Source organism: Notamacropus eugenii, chromosome 4 (assembly GCF_028372415.1).
Source record: "Notamacropus eugenii isolate mMacEug1 chromosome 4, mMacEug1.pri_v2, whole genome shotgun sequence".
NCBI classification, from domain to species: Eukaryota; Metazoa; Chordata; class Mammalia; order Diprotodontia; family Macropodidae; genus Notamacropus; species Notamacropus eugenii.
In genome coordinates this window covers 30,331,493-30,351,349 of record NC_092875.1, presented here as the reverse complement: position 1 = coordinate 30,351,349, position 19,857 = coordinate 30,331,493, and positions in this window count along the sequence as shown.

Genomic DNA, 19,857 nt, shown 5'->3' with positions numbered 1-19,857 from the left:
ACTTCACAAAGGAGGAAAATGAGATCCAGAGAAAGCTGGGAAATTCAGAAGGGATCTTACCCATCAAAGGATCGTTCAAACAAGCAATCCACGATCATTTATCAGATGCTTATTGCCACTCACTGTATTACTCATTGGGGACAGAAAAATAAAAACAAATCAAAGGATTTAGGACTGGAAGAGAATTCAAAGGGTGTCCCTTCACCACCCCCTCTCTTATAGATGAGTAACTGAGACTCTGTGGTGATAGAGATAGTAAGCAGAAGAGATGAGGTTGGAACCTAAGTTCTGCAACTCCTGAACCAATGATGATTCTGCCACCATATTGTCTCTCTTCCATTAAATGATTTGTCCAAAGTTGTACAGGGATTAAGTTATGGGCTTATAGAATGGAAAAGAAGCCCTTTAATTCATTATTTTTATTTTAGAGATCAGACAAATGAGTAAAATAGAAGTTAAGAAATTTTGTTCCAGGTTACATGAGTAGTAATAAACAGAGCTGAGATTCAATCTCAGGGTGTTTAACTCCCAAAGGGGGAGGATGATGCTTAACCCAAGAGTTTCCATTGATCGGGGGTCAATGGAGGAAGAAAGTATATAAGGACCTTCTAAGACTTCTTCAGGCTACACCATATGCCACTATATAAAGTTCATATATTTATAACTGAAAGAGACCTCAGAAGTCATCTAGTCCAATTTCCTCATTGTACAGAGGAGGAAGCTTGATTTGCCTACCCAGGCAGTAATGACCAGAACCAGGACTTGGAGTCCATGATGTTTACTCCTTATAGAGGAAGGATGATCACTCCCTTGGATTCTGACAATGAGACACTTGGGGAACAAGAATAATGAGTTATTCTAAGGGTGAATGTCTTGGAGGGAGGGGATTGCTTGCTTTGCAGCACTGAAAGGAGGGAGAAAGGGGTTGGGTAAATCTAAACCTAACAGTGACATCTTGATCATTGAACAGTAGAGTTGGATGGGACTTTCTTTGCCAACGAGTCCAACTCATGCCTAAAAATATTCCTTACTGTAACATAGATGATTACTGGTTATCTAATCACTGCTTAAAGCCTTCTAATAAGGGGGAAGCCAGTGTCTCCCTAGATGGCCCATTACACCAATGGAAAACATTAATTGTTGGGAAGTTTTTCCTAATATCCAACCTAAATCTTCTTGTTTGGAAGTAGAGACTATACAGGACCCACTGAGAAGGCCATGTCATCCACCAGAATGCCAGAAGCTCACTTCAATGACAACCCCAAATTCAATTCCCTTGTTAGGGAAGCTGATGGACTATTTGAGTGTTCAATTTTTTTTCTTTTTTCTGGCCTCCTGTGAGTCTTTTGTGGCCTCTAAATTACTCTGCAGGGTGAAACAAAAGCTGTCCTACTCCTATGCATTGCTACCTTTAATGCATGTACTGGATCAAGGAGACTGTAACCATCATTTGTTGGAACGCAAATAAAAAACCTAGACATGAGCTAAATGTAACCTATATTAAGACTTTTTCCTGAATAGCCCCAGGGGAGTCCAATGAGCCAAAGTAAGGAAATGTCTCTTTTGGGGGATCAGCTTCCAAGGATTTAACCCAGTCTGTATGATCGCAGAATCTTGGGCACAAGTTAGCATGTATCATTTTTTCATCTGGACCTTCAAACCATCTACTATGGTAGAGACTACCCAAATTATTCTGTCAGCTTGGCATATGAGGAAATTGAATGTCAGAGAAATTCACTGACTTGCCCATGGTAACATAGAAGCAGAATTTGAACTCTGATCTTCTTGACCCCAAGTCTAGCCCTCTGTGCACTGTACCATAGCTGTTTTTACCCCCTAAGTAGAAGGCTACAAAGGGCAAGCTAGATGTCTCAATGTATAGGGTACAGGACCTGGAGTCAGGAATACCTGATTTCAAATTCATCCTTAGATACTTACTAGTTGTGTGACTGTGGACAAGTCACTTAACCCACTTTGCCTCAGTTTCCTCATCTGTAAAATGAACTAGAAGAGGAAATGGTAAACCATCCCAGTATCTTTGTCAAGAAAATCCCAAATGGTGTCATGAAGAGTCAGACATGATTGAAGAGCCACAATAATGCATGCTCAGCCAACTAGTGAAACCTCTGGCATACAGTAGGCAGTAAATCAATGCTGTTGAATGGGATTAAATGGAGCCCAATCATAAATGTAAAATGGAAGCTGACAGCCTTCTAGATGGGCCTTTCAAGACAACTGATGAAATCAACGGCTTGATTAACTCAATTAGCACCATTAGGAAAAGAGTTGTTAACCTGAAGCAATTACACGCAGCCATTTATCACGCTAAGTATTTCTGTTTACTTTAAATATATTGTGTCGTTCTTTCTTTCAGTGGTGATAAGCCTGCCCTACATTAAAAAAAATGATCATCATCGATTTTCTATTGATAGAGCTATTAATGTCTTTGTGTGTCTGTGTGTATTCAGTATGTGTGCTTTAGAAAACGGGCCTCCTGCCCTATAGACCACAAAGAGCATACAGAAAATGTACAAACCAGCAATAGGAAATTGATATTGACTCCTGCCCCTCAATCCAGGAGGTAAATATTGACCTAGGCAAAGCGTCTCACTGCCAGCTACCACCTTATAATGAACGAAAAATCTGTATCATCTCATTAAAAATATACATGTGTACTATCTGTTTCCTGAATTATAGAGATTTGGCCCTACGGATGTCACTCCAAGTCTGCACAATACATTCAGCCTGGGTTATCACACTCATTTTTGCTTAAGGCTGCAGTACTGTTTGCAGGAAGAAGGTTGGCATGCTTCATATTGGTACCAAAGAAAGGGTACTGGGCCTTGGGATTTCTCTGTCTCACCTTCTGCTTTTCCATCCTGTAATCAGCTTCTGTCTTTGCTTTTCTAGAACTCATAGCTATTATAACCACCCCAAAGGTGGGGACTGGAGAAGAACAGGGGCAGCATACTGTAGCTGAGGGAAGAAGGCTGAAAAACAAACCAGTTTATTTTAGATCATTGAGATGACTCAGTAAATAGAGTGCTAGGCCCAGAATGAAGGAAGACCTGAGTTCAAATCTGACCTCAGACACTTACTGTGTCTATATGACCCTGGGCAAGTCATTTAATCTCTGTTTGTCTCCATCCCCTCCTCTGTAGAATGGAGATGATAATAGCACCTGCCTTCCAGGATTATTGTGAAGATCCTAAGAGATAACATTTGTAAAGTGTTTGGTATAGCGCCTGGCACAGGCTAAGCTCTGCATGATTGTTGCTCTTATAAAGTCAGGCATCTTGCCCAAGGTTTTATTGTGTCAGAGACAGAATTTCAAGCCTAGAAGCTTTGACTCCAGGTCCACTATTCATTTTTATTATCATTTCTTCATCATTTTAGTCATTTGGGGTTTTCTTAGCAAAATATTAGAGTGGTTTGTCATTTTCTTCTCCAGCTCACTTTATAGATGAGGAAACTGAGGTAAATGGGCTTAAATAACTTGCCCATGGTCACACAACTGGTAAATATTTGAACTCACATTTGAACTCAGGTCCTCCAGACTCCAAGTTTGGCTCTCTAACCATTTCGCCACCTAACTGCCTCTCTACTACATCGCTCAATTCTAAAATTTCCTTGACCAGTCTGTCCCCACCTATACCTAGTCCTTGACAACCTCATCCCCAGTGTAGGTTCTAGCCACTGGAAAGATGAGTAATTGGCCATTTGGAAATAGATATAAGATCTATTTATTACTATAATTGATTAGGGTGTTGAATAAAGCACACTTATTTGAGTACTGTCCTGGGATTTAGACTCTGGAATTTCTAGAGAACATTTTTCCTCCACAGAATAAGATAGACAGAGTGGCGCAATGGGAAGATCATCCTTCCTCAATGTGGAGTCTGAAAACCTGACATTTACTATCTTGTGTGCCCGTGGGCAATTCAGACATCAATTCTATGATCCTCAGTTCCCTCATCCGTAAAATGGGGATACTAATCCTCCGTTTTCTCATCTGTGAAATGGTCATGCAGAGGAAAATGCTTTGCAAACCTTCAAGCATTCTGCACATGTTGAGGTGGTTTAGTTGGTCATGGCCCTTTTCTTCCCAGATGGAAGGGAAGGAGTGTCAACAGGAATAATCTGAATAACAAATGAATCCACTGATGTAACCACCAAGTCCCAAAGGGGCTGTATTAACTAACCCACGGGCACATCCCTGCTTAACTTTCTCATAATTGGTGTGTTCCTAGATGTATGATGGTCTGCTTATTCCATATTCTAGCATCTCTAAAGGTTACCAGCTCCCCCTGGTTATTCTTGACTATAAAACAGGCCAAATAGAGCGTTCAGGAGCAAACCAGATCTACTAAGAGCATCTTCACTAGCCACAGAGTAAATTTTTTAATCTTTCAGAAATTTAATTTGATTTTTTACTTGAGTTACAACTGGACCCCATCAACAGTAGGCAGAGATTAAGTTGCCCAAGGTCACACAGCTAGTAAGTGTCTGAAGCAGGATCTAGATTTGAGTCTTCCTAATTCCATGGTGCTATCTCATAAGAAAAGACGTTGATATCAAAACATAAGATGAAATGAGGTCACATGGGCTAACCTGTGACCTAACAACTCCAGACCCCTTTTGTCCCAATTCCAGGACATGGTATGACAAAGGAGAGGTCCAAGCAGAAAGATGGTGGCTCTGCCACCACAACATTTTCCCCTATGATACCATATATAGGGGACAAAATTAGTAGATCTGGCTCCCCCACCTTGGCTCATAGGCCTGAAAGAAAGCCCTCCCCTTTTGATAGTGATAGTCTACTGTTGATGGAGTCCAGTTGTAACTCAAGAAAAAAGATTAAGTTAAATCTCTGGTAGGTGGGACCAGGCAATAAACACCTAATCAGTGATGCAAACAGATGAGGAAAGATGGGAGTCAAGGCTGAAGTTAAAGACATGAAGAGTGAAAAAAGGGAAAAGACTGATAAAATTGGAGGGGTGTACAGCCCAAAGCCTCCATCATGATGTAAAACACAGTCAAGAAAGGCCCCTAGAATGTTTGTAGTGTTCCTTGGAGTATACATACTGGAGCACACAGACAAAAACAGAGAGATGGAGAGTTCTGTTAACCTGCATTCTTGGAGGGACTTGGTATCACAGATGCTCTGAAACCTTTGAGTACAGCATGAAAGGATACTAAGTTCTAAAGAGAAGACAAGACATAGAACCTTCTCTCATCACCTCCTTCCTCTAAGTGATTAAGAGAGAAAAATAATATTTCATAAGTACCAGTAAGGTCAAAAATCCCTTTCAAAGCTGGGGGTGGGAGGAGCTCAGGACCACAAGGATTGGTTTTTAATCACTATGAATCTTGAGAAAGGCAGCATGGCTTGAGGTCTGGAGAGCTAACAAGGAAGATCCTGCTATGACAAATGTTCACTGGGTGACGCTGGACAAGTCACCTAACTGATCAGTCCTCCCTGACAAACTCTGATTATAAGACAGATAACCTTTTGGTTGATACAGGCAATTTTCTCACCCAGAAATTCCCAATATGAATGAAGTTATAGATCCAATCCCTGTCTCTAGAAAATTCATCCTGCGTGTTTGATTTTGTGCAATTTGCCTAATCTCTAAGATCATAAATTGCAGTGTAGGTGAAGATCTGCAGCGGTAGCAGGGGTTTCCTCACCTGGGAATTCCCTACACCCATGAAATCATAGGTCTTTCTCTATGAAGCTTTACTGGCATTGACTTTTTTTTTTCCTGTGTATTTTTTTCTCGATCTCTTCTTCAGATCCATCACAATCCTTGGGAAGAGAGTTGAGAACCAAGGTCAAGGTCTCCGTTCTAGGGCAGATCCTCAGGATACATGCATAGACGGTCTTCACCCAGTAAAGAACTTGAATGTAGTCCTGTATTCTAGCATCAGATGCCCCACTAGGAATCTGTCAGCCATGGAATGGGAAAACCCAGGCTCGGGAAGAGGTACACGATGCCCGGAAATAAGCTCACAGTCCCCACAATTGGAGGTGGCGTCTTTAATGTTGAGCAAGGGTTCCTAGCCCCTCCCTGACTTCCCCAGGCTTAGGTCAGGCTGGGGGCAGCTGCTCTGGGCAGTTTAATCACTTTTCCAGCAAGGAAAAGAGCAGGAAGAACATTGGTCTGTCATTAAGTTTGTTTATGCAAACACTTTCTGAGGGACCAATATCTGGTGGAAAGGACATGACCAGGATTCAGACTTAGAATCATAAAATCGTGGAATCGAGGCAAGAAGACTGGAAGGGAGAGTCTTAGCTCTCTGTCCTGTAATCTCCACCAGAATCACTAGAGAACATGAGGACCTCACAGTACCATGGGATCCTACCTATGTGATCTTGGGTAATTCACTTAACCTCGATGGCTCTCAACTTCTTCAGCTATAACATAGGGTCATCACTTTACAGATTCAAGGGACATTAGAGACCACTGCTTTTATATGCCCAGGATTAATGTTTGAGGCTGGATTTGAACTTAGGTTTTTCTGATTCAAGGGACAAGCTAGGTGGCACAGTGGATAGAGCACTGGGCCTGGAGTCTTCCTGAGTTCAAATTCAGCTTCAGATACCCCGGTGGCCCTGGGCAAGTCACTTAACTCTGTTTGTCTCAGTTTCCTCATCCATAAAATGATCTGGAAAAGGAAACGGCAACCCCCTCCCTCAGGTATCTTTTCCAAGAAAACCCCAAATGGGATCAGTATGAATCAACTAAACGACAACAACTTTCCTACTCAAAGTCCAACATTCTATACACGGGGTTGCCTCTCCAGACAATATGACTTCTAAGGTCTCTCCCAAATCTAAATGTATAATTCTACAATCCTGCCACTGAGCTCTAAGGGCTAACATAACTAATAATATTTACTAAGTCCCCACTGTGTAGGGTGTAGATGTGAGGTTTAGATAAGACCTAATCCTATCATCTTTCCAGGGTGGTAAAAGGATCCTTAATCTGGGATCAATAGAAGTCCTGCCCTATCTCAGGGGTATATGGATAGATTTCAGGGATTGCATGAACTTGGATGGGAAAAACATTATATTTTTATTTTCTCTACTTTGGGTTTCTTTGTAATGCCAAGTATTTTGTTTTATGCATTAAAAGCATCTTCTTTTCTGAGAAAGGATTCATACACTTTACCACACTGCCAGAGGGGTCCAGGACATAAAAATGTAAAATAAAATAAAATAAAAAAACTGGATTATTAGGATGATAAGCCACTAGCACAGATAACTTAAACACAACAGTGATAAAGGATAGAGATCTCATTGGGTAGTGAACATCCTCTATCCAAGAAGGTCTCCATCTTCTTTGTAATTTTTGTCTTCGAGAGCACCCAGGTTGCCTAGAGTGGTCCAGGAGTGGTGCACAGTCAGTATGTGTCCGCCAAGTCTGGTTCTCTTTCTACATTGTAGCCCTGACTTTCTACACAATATCACACAATGCCCAATAGCAAGTGAAAAATATATGAAGGAGTTAGAGAACAGTGTTATATGAATTCTGGGGAGACTGGGCATCATCACGTTAGAGAATTAGGTCATGTAGACTTGCCCGAATCATATTCTGTTGAACTCTAGGGCTTTCCATGGGAAGGGACCTGAGAAATCACAGAATTTCAGCATGAGAAGGACCCTCAGAAGCCATTCGGTCCTACCTGTACCTTCCTAACAAGTGTCCATTCAGGCTTTCCTTAAAGACCGCCATTGTGAAAATATTGACATTAGGGATTCTTCCTACATCAATCATATAAGTGTTAAGTGGTTGAAACTAATATTTGAACCCACATGATATGATTCCAAGACCCAGTGCTTCTGGACTGCCCATTGACCCAACTAGTTTACATAGGGGGACAGTGGAACTTGGCCCACTGCCAACCATCATAGACATTCTCCCATTAGAATGTGATCTCATTGAGGGCAAAGATTTTGTTTTTGTCTTTCTTTGCATCCCCTGTACTTAACACATTGCTTGCACACAGTAAACACTTAATAAATGCTTCTTGCAGTTGATAATAGTGATTTTTCAGGGGAACCTTGGAGAAGATCCCATATGAAACAGAAAAATCTAAGAGATGGGGCAGAAAATTGAAATGACCTCTGATGAGAGAAACCAAGTTCAGACATTTTTTATGCTTCCAGGCCAGTGGGATTCCTTCAGTTTCCTTTCTGGATAGCCAGACTCTTTTAGAGGGTGAGATCTTCCTGGTTACTATACAACAAGAAATCACAGGCACCAGTCTGACGGACTCCAGGATGGCTAAGGAAAAGCTGAGGGGAATCCCCCATGCTCTGGGAAAATGTCATCCCAGGGTCAGCAGCTCCAGACAAAGCAAGTGGAGAAACTGTATTAGGAGGAGGAGTAAGGAAGGAATTGGAAAAAAATGGAAAGAGATGTCAGAATCCGAAGAAAGAGAAAGATGGAGGAGCTACTCTGGAAGCACCAGACCTGCTAAAGGAATTAAGTTGTTTGAGTCCCTCCACAAATCCTCAAGGCCATACAGTAGAGTTCTTTCAGCTCAAGGCCTGCTAAAGGAATTAACTCCAAATAACTTCACAAAAGGTAATGTAAAAGAGAGAGCCAGTCTGTTAAAATCATCTACCTGGCCACTTCCTTATGCAGATCATCTCAATTTCAACAATCTTTGGTGAAATTCAGTCTTCTTCTAGAGAAGGAATTGCATACACCTGTTACGGGGAGCTACTTTTCAGTGTAAAAAAAAAGGTCAGAATGTGGCAAAATTTCACTCTGCATCTTCTGGATGGCCAGAGAGGAAGGCATGATTTCTTCCTCATTCTCTGCAGTCATCTATTACAATCATTTCTTGGCATATTTTGAATGTCAAATCAAAATAAGGACAAGAGTCCAGGATCCACTTGGTAAAATCATCATCCAAAGCTTATAAATGGGATAATTGATGTATAAGAAAGACTTCATTAATGTCCTTAAACTTCTGCTCTTTCCTCCTTAAATCATAATGCTGTCTATGGTACTTGGTACATAGTAAGCATGTCATCAATGTTTTATCTATATGTCTACTTCAAGTCTGCCCACTTTTAAAGTATGAGTCAAGAAGGGGAGTCCTAAAGTTCCGGAAATGGAATTGTAGCTACAATCCTAGAATCTCAAAGCTGGAAGGGACTGTAGAGAGCAGGTAGTCTGACACTCATTTTTACAGAGAAGGAAATTGAGGCCTTGGAAAGGAAGTGACATGTGTATGGTCAAACTAATAGAAGAGCTAAGATTTTAAACTCCAAATGGGACCAGTGACTGTCTTCTCTTTTTGCTGGTTCAGTTCACTTAGAAAGTGAAAGTCTATGTCATTTTTAAGGGCAGCAAAAAGGATCAGGTTTGGACCTTGGAGGGACTATTTCATTTTATAGATGAGGAAACTTAGGAAACTTAGGTTCAGCAATTTTTCATTAAAGCATGGCTTTAGACCCAGGAGAGGCATTCGAGCTCATCTAGTAAAAACACCTCATTTTACAGATGAGGAAACTGAGTTCCAAACAAGTGTAATAAATTGCTTAGTACCAACTGGCTAGTAAGTGTCATAGTTAGGATTTGAACTTATGTCTTCTCTCTTCCTAGTCAATGCTCTTCCCACTGTACCTTGCAGGTGATAGAATCATACATCATAGATAGATTATAGGTTTTGAGCTAGAAGGGTCATTGGGAACCATTGATTCCAATACCGTCCTCATTTTACAGATGAAGAAACTGAGGCCGTGAGAGAGTTAATGACTCTCTAAGGACCACATAACCAGTAGCTAGATTTGGATTCAGGTCTTCTTGACTCCAAGAAGTGCTCTATCTGCTAACTAGAAATGGTGGTCAATCCATCAGTCAACTGCCATTCATCAAGTACTTACTGTGTGCTAGACATCATGTTAAACTCTGAAGATATGAAACAGCCCCTGCTCTCAAGGAACTTGTATTCTAATGGATTTTACATTTTTTGCATTTTACATTCCCATACAAAATACAGCTAGGATTTGAACTTAGATCCTCTGACTCCAGGACCAGCATATTTTCCACAGTGCTGTGCTATCGTTTTCGTTGCTCCCATTCAGTTTATCCCCTGCTTCCACATTGCCTCAGTCAAACTGAGGCTTGAATAAAACCTTACCTTAAAAAAAATCAAGTTCTCCCGCATCATCTGGGGCCATCTCCAGTTGTCCTGATCTATATCTCACCACTGGACCCAGGTGGCTCTGGAGGAGAAAGTGAGGCAAGTGGCTTTGCACAGTGTTACCTCACTTAAATCCAATTCACTTGCATATCATGGCATCACCTTCCTGAAGTCATGGTCCTCTTTGAGAACAAAGGACAAACAGCCACAATTCAGCCCAATAACTCTCAGCAAGCACACAGGAAAAGAAAATCTTTAAAGGAAAAGAAATTGTTTGGTAGTGAGAGGCTGAGTATAAGTTCTCTTCAAATTTCTCAGATTAGTAGAAACTAACCAGTGAAAATGAACAGATGAACTGTCTTGTGTTAGAGATAAAGGTGGGTGAGGGTGTGGGAGAGGGAGTAAAGTAGACTGGAAAGGAGAGGAAACTAGACTGTGAAGGGCATTGAATGTCAAACAAGATTTTATATCTGATCCTGGAAATGATAGGAAACCCCTAGAATTGGCTGAATGAGGGGGTAACTTGGTCAGACCTGTGCTTTTGGAAGATTACTTTGACAGCTGACTAAAAGATGAATTCAAGTGGGCTAACCTAACAGGCTATCGTAATAGTTCAGATGTGAGGGAATGAAGTCCTGCACAAAAGTGGTAGCAATTTCAGAGGAGAGAAAGGATTATACATGAGACATGTTGCAAAAATAAAATTGATAGACCTTATCAACATATTGGATGGTGGGGGAGAGGGTGGTGAAAACGTAAAGAATCAAAAATGTCACCCAGGTTGTGACTCTAGGTTACTGAGAAGAGAGTAGTATTCTTCCCAGTAATAGGGAAGTTAGGAAGAGGGGAAAGTTAGGATTTATCAAAGTTTAAAACTATACTAAGACTTCTGGGACACTCTATGTTTACTCAATAGAAGGGAAAAGAAGGGATAATCAAATCATCCTAGTCCACCCATAAACCTAGATGACACTTTCTCACCAATAAATACAATGTTTATGAGGAAGAATGGGTACCCACTCATAGAAACCTAACAGAGAGGCACATAAGTTGGGAAGCCATTTCCATGTCATAATTCTTCCTTAGCAGAATTCTTCTCTCTTCATTTATACTCTAGGAAAGCAGTATCTCTTCTCCAATTTTCACATATCACAGCCAAATAGACACAAAATCTATCTTTCTCTCTATTTTCCCCCTCTCACGCTATAGAGGATAGTAGGGGCAACCAGTAATGCCTAAGAGAGTTCTCCTCTCTCAGGCTGTAGAAAACCTAGAGAACATAGACAACTCAGTAGAGCAACTAAACAGTGAAAAAGATGAATCTACAGGTGAACCACCTTGCTTTAGAGACAAAGGTTGGTGAGGATGTGGGAGAGGGAGGAAAGAAGACTGGAAAGTATCCTCCAATCAGCACAGCAACTGAAAATCTCTTTCAATGGACCCAGACTTCCTTCAATCAACCAGCAAAGTGATGTGTCTCTTCCAATCAGCAGACTCCCAGAAAAGCAGCCACAGACTTTGCTGTCTCACTTAGAAGCAGCTTCCTTCTCTCATTGCCTTATATGTCATCTTTCTCCACTGCCTTTTGATTCCTCTAAAGCTCATCTTATTCCTTACGTCTTCTCTTTTCCTCTAACCTCTCTTTTCTTACATCTTCTTCTTTGATGTTCTTTTTTTTAAAATAAATATTTATTTGTTACCTTTTTATTATTTACATTTTGAGTTCCAAATTCTCTTTTTTCCTCTCCTTTAACTTTCAATGACTATGCTTTAACGAGAGTCTTCTGGTGATCGATGGCTCATCTTTACCTTATGAGGGAAAACTCAAGAAATCTACCTTTTTGACAAATATCACCAAAACAGTACTTATATATTTTTCTGTAGTCCCCTGAAGGTTTTTTCATTTGTAAGGTTGTTTTTTTTTTCAGTTATGACCTTCAAAACTCCAAAAGTTGTCATTTGCAAATGAACCTATAGATTGCAACATACTATAAACATGTCAACAGTCATTTTTCTGCCTTCAAATAGATCTCAGTACCTTCATCTGAGGGACAGTTCTCAATCTGCTGCTCAGACTGGTCTAAATCTCTCCTAAAATGGTATCTGAGAAGCTATGTTTCTTCTCAGTCTGATTTTACCATTTTCTAAAGTTTTGTTCTACTTTAGCCTGGCTATTCCCTTCACCCCTAGAAACTGCACTACTCCTAAAAGTCAAGATAGCATTCCTTGGTTTTTATTGCTTTGGGGGAGGAAGTCACCTGCACTGAGGATGAAATGCTTATGATACAAATTGCTAAAATGTTTGGAGGAAAAAAATTATTTTTTTGTCCCCTTTCTGAAACCAAAATAGCCTCGTGCAAAGGGGATATGACCTCATCAAAGTTTGGCTAAAACGAGGGCATAGAGAAGGATGATGAAAAAATGATACTGACAAGATATATTTCAAGATTAAGAAATAGAAAAAGCTAAAGACTTATACATGACTCAGAGTTGTCAATCCTATTTAAAAACAACAGTGATAATAATAATAACTCATATGCATGTAGAACTTTCAATTTGACAGAGCACTACTTTCTTAGCAACCCTAAACTATTGGTAGCACATCTATGATGGTCCCTGTTTTACAGATAAGAAAACTGAAGCTTGGAGATTTTAAATCACTTGCCTATGGTGACACCATTACTTTGTATATGGATTAAGAATGTAGTCATCTAATCTAATTTCCCCATATTTCAGATGAATAAACTGAGACCCCATTAAGTTTAACTGACTTGATGAAGGCCACATAGATAAACAGCTAAAACAGGTGTTGTGACTCCAAATTCTTCATTATTTTCATGGTACAGGCCTCTAAATCTATCACTTTGTCTACTATAAGACATGTCTTTTTTTAACATATATTTCATAACCATTCCATTTCTCCACCTCTAAGTCTACCCCATTCCTAGAATATACTCCCTCCTCACTTTGGTTTCTTAGATTCCCTTTTTTTCTTCCATATTCTACCAAAGTGTTACCTTCTATGTGAGACCTTTCTTGGAACTCGCAGGTGCTAGTACCTCTCCCCCTTACCCCCTACCAGCACCCCCAGTAAATCAATCAACCAGGATTTATTAAGCACCTACAATGTATCAGGAGCTGTGTTAAGTTCTAGGGGTACAGAGAAAGACAAAAATGGATCCCTGCTCTCAAGATGTTCAAAGTCTAATGATTGAAATAATTATGTACAAACAAGATGTCTAGAGGATGCATCCTAAATACAAAACATATGTGTCCAAAAACTTCTGGGACAGGGTAAAATAGTGACAATCTCTGAGGGAAGAGACTACAATTAAGGAATGGGAAGGGTTTCTTATAGAAGATGAGACTTTAGCTGGAACTTGCAGGGAGCCAGGGAAGGCAAGATGAGGAGGGAAAGAGTTCCAGATATGGAGAACAGCCAGTGAAAATGCTCTGAAGATCCAGGGCAAGCGATAGATCAAAACAAGATTGCCTTTCTGTTTTCATATTTCTAATAAATACTTGTATCTGCATAGGTGCCCATTGTCTTTCCCATGTAAGTTTCCAAAGGCTGGGGCCATTTTGCTCTTACGATTATATCTCAAGCCCCTAGTACAGTGTCTAGGACAGAGCAGAGGCTTAATAAATGATTATTGATTCACTGACTGATCAGCTGATTAAAAAAGAGAATTTGGAAAATATACTTGTCATGAAAGAGAATAAACATCGTCACCAAATGAGAAATTGACAATATTGTAATAGACAGGAAATGACTACGTACCAGCATGGGAGTTATTCCAGAGCCAGCAATGAGTAGCCAGATCATTGATTGATCAGAGTAAAGGTCAAGATGAATCCCAAATTGCAAAACAATTGATAACAAAGAGAAGAGTCTTCCATCAATTACAGAAGTTACATTCAAACAGCCTATTTAAACTGGGTGCTATCTGCAACATCGCTTCTGATTACCACCACCGCAGTTCACTAAAATCACACACACACACATACAATATACACATATATGTGTGCAATATGTATATACATATATGCGTCTATATGTGTACACACACATACATATATAGAGAGATATAGATACATATCTGTACATTTCAAATTAATTGCCATCTGGTCATGTCTCTATTATTATATACTTTCGTATATGTTGCTATAATGCTTTTCTCATTTAATGGTTAATAGTATAAGCCATGATATTTTCCCTGCTTAGGACTCAACCTCTTTCTAAGAGATCTTGAAAACCAATCCCTGAGTATCTTCAAAATCCTGTTGGGATTCTTCTATCTGTAACCAAAGCCCCCATACTAAGAAAAAAAAAATGAGCTCAGTCAATCGATGAAAATACTTAAGTGCCTACCTTCTTCCCAGTCTTTGCTAGGCACTGAGGTGCACAAAAATAAAAATGAAAGATTCCCTGACCTCAAACAGCTTATATTCTGTAAGGATGAAGAAACATGTACATACAGATACACACACATATATGTATATATATGTGCACACATACATATATGTGTAGGTTGCACTTAATGCATATAATGAATTCCATGAAGTGGTCACATGTATTTGAATTTGCAGCATTTGAGTTTATAATTATATAAAATATCATTAGTTCCAACCCAATGAAAATATGCAGTGAAAACTGGAATAATAAGCCACTTCATGGGATTCATTATTTGCATTAATAAAGATCCAGATGTATATTAAAAAATGCATAGCCAAAAAAAATCCTAGCCAATTTTCAGAAAGTCCAGAAACTAGCTCAATCAATAAATATTTCAATCATTAAGCATTTATTAAGCACCCACTATGTACCAGATACTGTGTTAAATAACTGATCTTCTTGTTATGCCGATAGACATGGCAATCAAAGACAACACCAGTTTATAGTAGTTCATTCAGAGAACTTTACACAAAAGGACAATGGAAGATTATTAACGATCTCAGATCATGAAATAGCTGTGGAAGGTCAAACAGACCTTCATGCTAGCTTAGCATGAAATACAACTAAGTTTGATCACCCCAACAGCATACCACAATACCACGATTGTAAGACCAGGAGAAACCAAAAAGTCAACAAATAGCCAGTTTGTTGGCTTAACACCATGCCTGGCTGAACAGGTGCTGGCCAGGAGAAATATCAACAATCTCAAATATATACAGACTATCCCACTCTGAAGGCAGAAAGTGAAGAAGAATTAAGAAGCCTCTTGATGAGGGTGAAAAGTAGAGTGTAAAAGCTGGCTAGCTGGCTCAAAGTTTAACATCAAAAAAAACAGCTAAGGTCTTGGCAACTGGTCCCATCACTTCCTGGAAAATTGAGAGAAAAGAAATGGAAACAGTGTCAGATTTATATTCTTGGGCTCAAAGATAACTGCAGATGGCAACTGTAGCCATAAAATTAAAAGGTATTTACTCCTTGGAAGGAAAACTATGGTGTAACTGGACAGTATACTAAAAAGCCAAGACATTACCTTGCTGATAAAGGTCCATACGGTCAAAACTGTGGTTTTTCCAGTAGCACTGTATAGTTGTGAGAGCTTACTACAGGGAAAGCCCAGTGCTTCAGAATCAACCCTTTCGAATTGTGATGCTGGAAAAGACTTTTGAGATTCTCTCAGAGAGCAACGAAATGAAAACTGTCAGTACTTAAAGAAATTAACTCAGACTACTCACTGGAAAGTAAAATACTAAAGCTGAAGCTTAAATACTTTGTCCACCTAATGAGAAGTTGGGACTCGTTGGAAAAGACTTTAATGTTGGGAAAGACTGAAGGCAAAAGGAAAAAGAGGATGAGATGGACGGAGAATGCCATGGAAACAACAAACATGAACTTGGACAGAGTTTGGGCAACAGTGGAGGAGAGAAGCATCTGACGTGCTTTAGTCTATGGGGTCTCAGAAAGTTGGACATGACTGAACTACTGAACAATGACAAAATAAATCTTTATTGATGGATAGATTGAAATGGATGCAAAGTGGACAGATTTATCAGGTCTTCATGAAAATGAAATCACCACCTCAAATCTGAAATGCTTACAAGTATTAAGCTCATAAACTCCATTCACAGTAGTATCAAACTCAAGTAAAAATGGAACCACTAAATTATGCAGAAGGACCTCCGTGTGTCCACTGGGCACATTGACTTAGTTTTAAAGTATGATGTTATCTATGTTATATCATTTTTTTAATCTTATTAAATATTTCCCAATTGCTACAGTTACCCCTTACACATCAAAGTGATTGGCGGCACAGAACTCCCATGATCCAGGAAATTCACATAAAATTTTTTATTTCTCTCTTCATACCAAAGAAGTCGTCTGATTTTTTCTTTTTCTTATTTTCTTTTCCTTTTATTTATTGTAAAATTTGGGTTGATATTATATAATCCTGTGTATGTATGTATATATATATACAGTATACATATATACAAAATACTATATACATAATATATATGTAAAATATATAATACAGATATTATACATATATTTTATGCATTTCTGAGTTTTTAAACTTCTTTGCATCATCTGCTGTCCTGCACATGTTGTCTGTGGCTTCTGCAAAACTCCTCCCCAATTCTCATTTAATTTCTTATGCCAACATGGCACAACATGGGAAAAGTTGCCATGTAGAAGGGATAAGTATGCCTATTAAGCTTCAGATACCCTGGGGAGTGTTGCTGGCTGCTCTTTTCCAATGTTTGGCACCTCTTCTCCAATGGACCTGTGATCTTTCTGCTTTCTCTCTTTCCTCCAATAATACAGATTCAAATTCATTCCTACCTGCCCATCTTAGAAGACTCTTGCCCATATCCTTCCATTAAGGTCAGCACAGGAAGTCCACCTGACATGCTGGAAACCTTCTTGGCTTTCTCCTGACACCATTAGGCTACAAATAGAGCACTCTAGCTGGCCACCAGTCATCTCTCATCGATTGGAACTCATGAAATAAAGAAATGCTGTATAAAGAAATAGAAGCAGCATTTATGGAGAGAAGTAGGGCCAACCCAACTGAATACATGAGAAATCCATTCTAGTGACAACATAATTTTAAAAGTACTCATTGGTTTTCAAGATCTGTCCAAGAGGACAAAATTCCAAGAGTCAGAAATATCATGAGTGGTACCATAAAAAAAAAGCAGAGATAATAATAAAATCTTCAAGATGAAGGAGACAAGGCTGAATTCCTGACACTCCTAGACTTTCACTTGATCCTGGAAGCTCACTTCACCCCTGGATTTCTCACATTCAACGTACCCTCTACTTCAGGGGCCCTTCCCTTTGAATGGCTAATTCCTCCCAGAATGTCTTCTGGAGGACATGGAGAAGTCACATGGCCAGTCACATCTTCATTCCTCTCCAGACTACCATAGTTCACTGCATAATCGTCACTGCTGCATAATGGTCACACTCTGTTTTTGTTTTCTTCAGTCCAAAAATTGGTTTATAACCTTTCGTCCCATAATCATCACATGGTCTAATTCTGTTCCTGGTGCCATTTGAAATATAAAGCAGCAATGTACTCACCAGTGGCATATAGATACGCATTTATCTCTCACTCATTGCAAGCCTAGAATTCTCAGTGTACTTGCATTGTCAGTATTCAATTTTAACATACGTTCACAAGTATTTCATGCATCCTAATTTTGCACCAGAGACAGTCTAGTCATAAATGGTTTTTAAGTATTACTGACACAATTAAAAAAAAGCTTCACATAATGGTTCTACCTCACTTCTAGCAAAATTGTGACATAAAATCTGCTATGATTATGCAGTAAAATGTGACACATCTGATTTTTCAAACTTTTGCCAAGTACCATGGAAGGCACCTTCCCCTGTACCCTCACCCTCCACTTTTTACCTTCCATTTCATATTGTTTTCTCCATTAGAATGGAAGCCTTTTGAGGTCAGGTCTGTGTTTTATTTTTTTGCCTATATTTGTATTCTCAGCTCTTAGCTGTGTCTGGCATATAATAAGAACTTAATAAATTCTTGTTGACTTGACAAAGGTTCACGTGAAAAAGACATGAGAGTTGGAATGACTCATTAGAACTCTAAAATTAATTATCACTGTCAATCATTCTGTGATTCTGTAGTGGTATGCTATGTTGGTCAAAAAAGAACAATGAAATTTTCAGCAACATTAAAGGAGTCCCAATGTACAAGACAACAGAGGGGATCACCTGCTGCATTCTGCTTGGGTCTGATAACATCTGGAATGTGGTATTCAACCTTGCATGCCACACACAAGAGGGAGAATAGTGATAACCCGGACAGCATCTAGAGGCCAACTGAGATGGCCAAAGTTGCTGACATCAAGCCCTACTGAAGGATGTAGTGATGTTGAGCCTGGAGGAAAGAGGGCTGAAATAGTGGTCTTAAAGTATTTAGAGGAATGTCACAAGGAAAGGGGAGGGGGCAGGTTAGATGGAATCTTCCTAGTCCAAGAGAGCTGAGCTAATAAAAATGGGTAAAGCTGAAAAAAGGTGATTTTCAATCCCATGCAAGGAAAAGTTTCTCAACCATTAGTGATCCCAAAGTGCCCTGTTCCCCTTTGAAAGGTAAATGGCTGTTTCTTACCAGGAGTCTTCAAACAAAACTTGAATGCCTACTCATCAGATACGTTGTAGGACACTTACTGAGTTGGATTGGATAGCCTTTGAGGTCCCTTTCAATTCCCAGAGTCAATGAGTCTGTGACACTTCATGAAACCTTCTGAGTCCTCAAACACTGATGTCTTTTGATGCACCTCAGTACTGCCTGTAACTCTCATTTATTTATCCTATTCTGCCTTACCTTTTATTATTAAACAGATCAGTCAATCAATGCGTACTAAGCACCTACCATGGGCCAAATACCATCCCAGGGGGACACGTACAAAGAATGAAACAACCTTATTCAGAGAGAGCTTACATTCTAATAGAGAAGACAAGACCATATGCATATAGATGCAGATATATGGAGGTAGGTGGCACAGTAGACTGAGTGCCAGGCCTGGAGTCAGGAAGATCTGAGTCAAATCGAGCACCATTCATTTATTAGCTGTGCAACCCTAGGCAAATCACTTAATCCAGATTGCCTCAGTTTCCTCATCTGTAAAATGAGCTGGAGAAGGAGATGGTGAACCACTCCAGTATCTTTGCTGAGAAAATCCAATTGGGGTCACTAAGGATCTGACATGATTGAAATGACTGAATGATTATCTATCTATCGTCTGTCTATCTATCTATCTATCTATCTATCAATCAATTCTTCCATCTATACACACAAATCAATGTGCGTATGTGTATATGTAAATACATATTTAGTTATTGATTATATGTGTGTACACCTGTGTGTTTATATAGATATACATAGAGTTAATCAATAAACATTTATTAAGTGCATACTATATTTCAGGCATTGTGGTAAGCACTGAGTATACAAAAAGAGGCAAAAGACAATTCCTGCCCTCAAGGAGCTTATAATCTAATGGGAGAGACAACATGCAAATAAATATATCCAAAGTGAGCTATGTACAGGATAAATAGGAAATAATTATTAGAGGGAAGGCCCTAGAGTTAAGAGGGATTGGGAAAGGCTTCTTATAAAGGGTATGATTTTAGCTAGGACTTGAAGGAAGAGAGGGAGGCCAGGAGGTAGAACATTCCAGGCATGGAGAACAGTGAGAGAAAATTCCAGG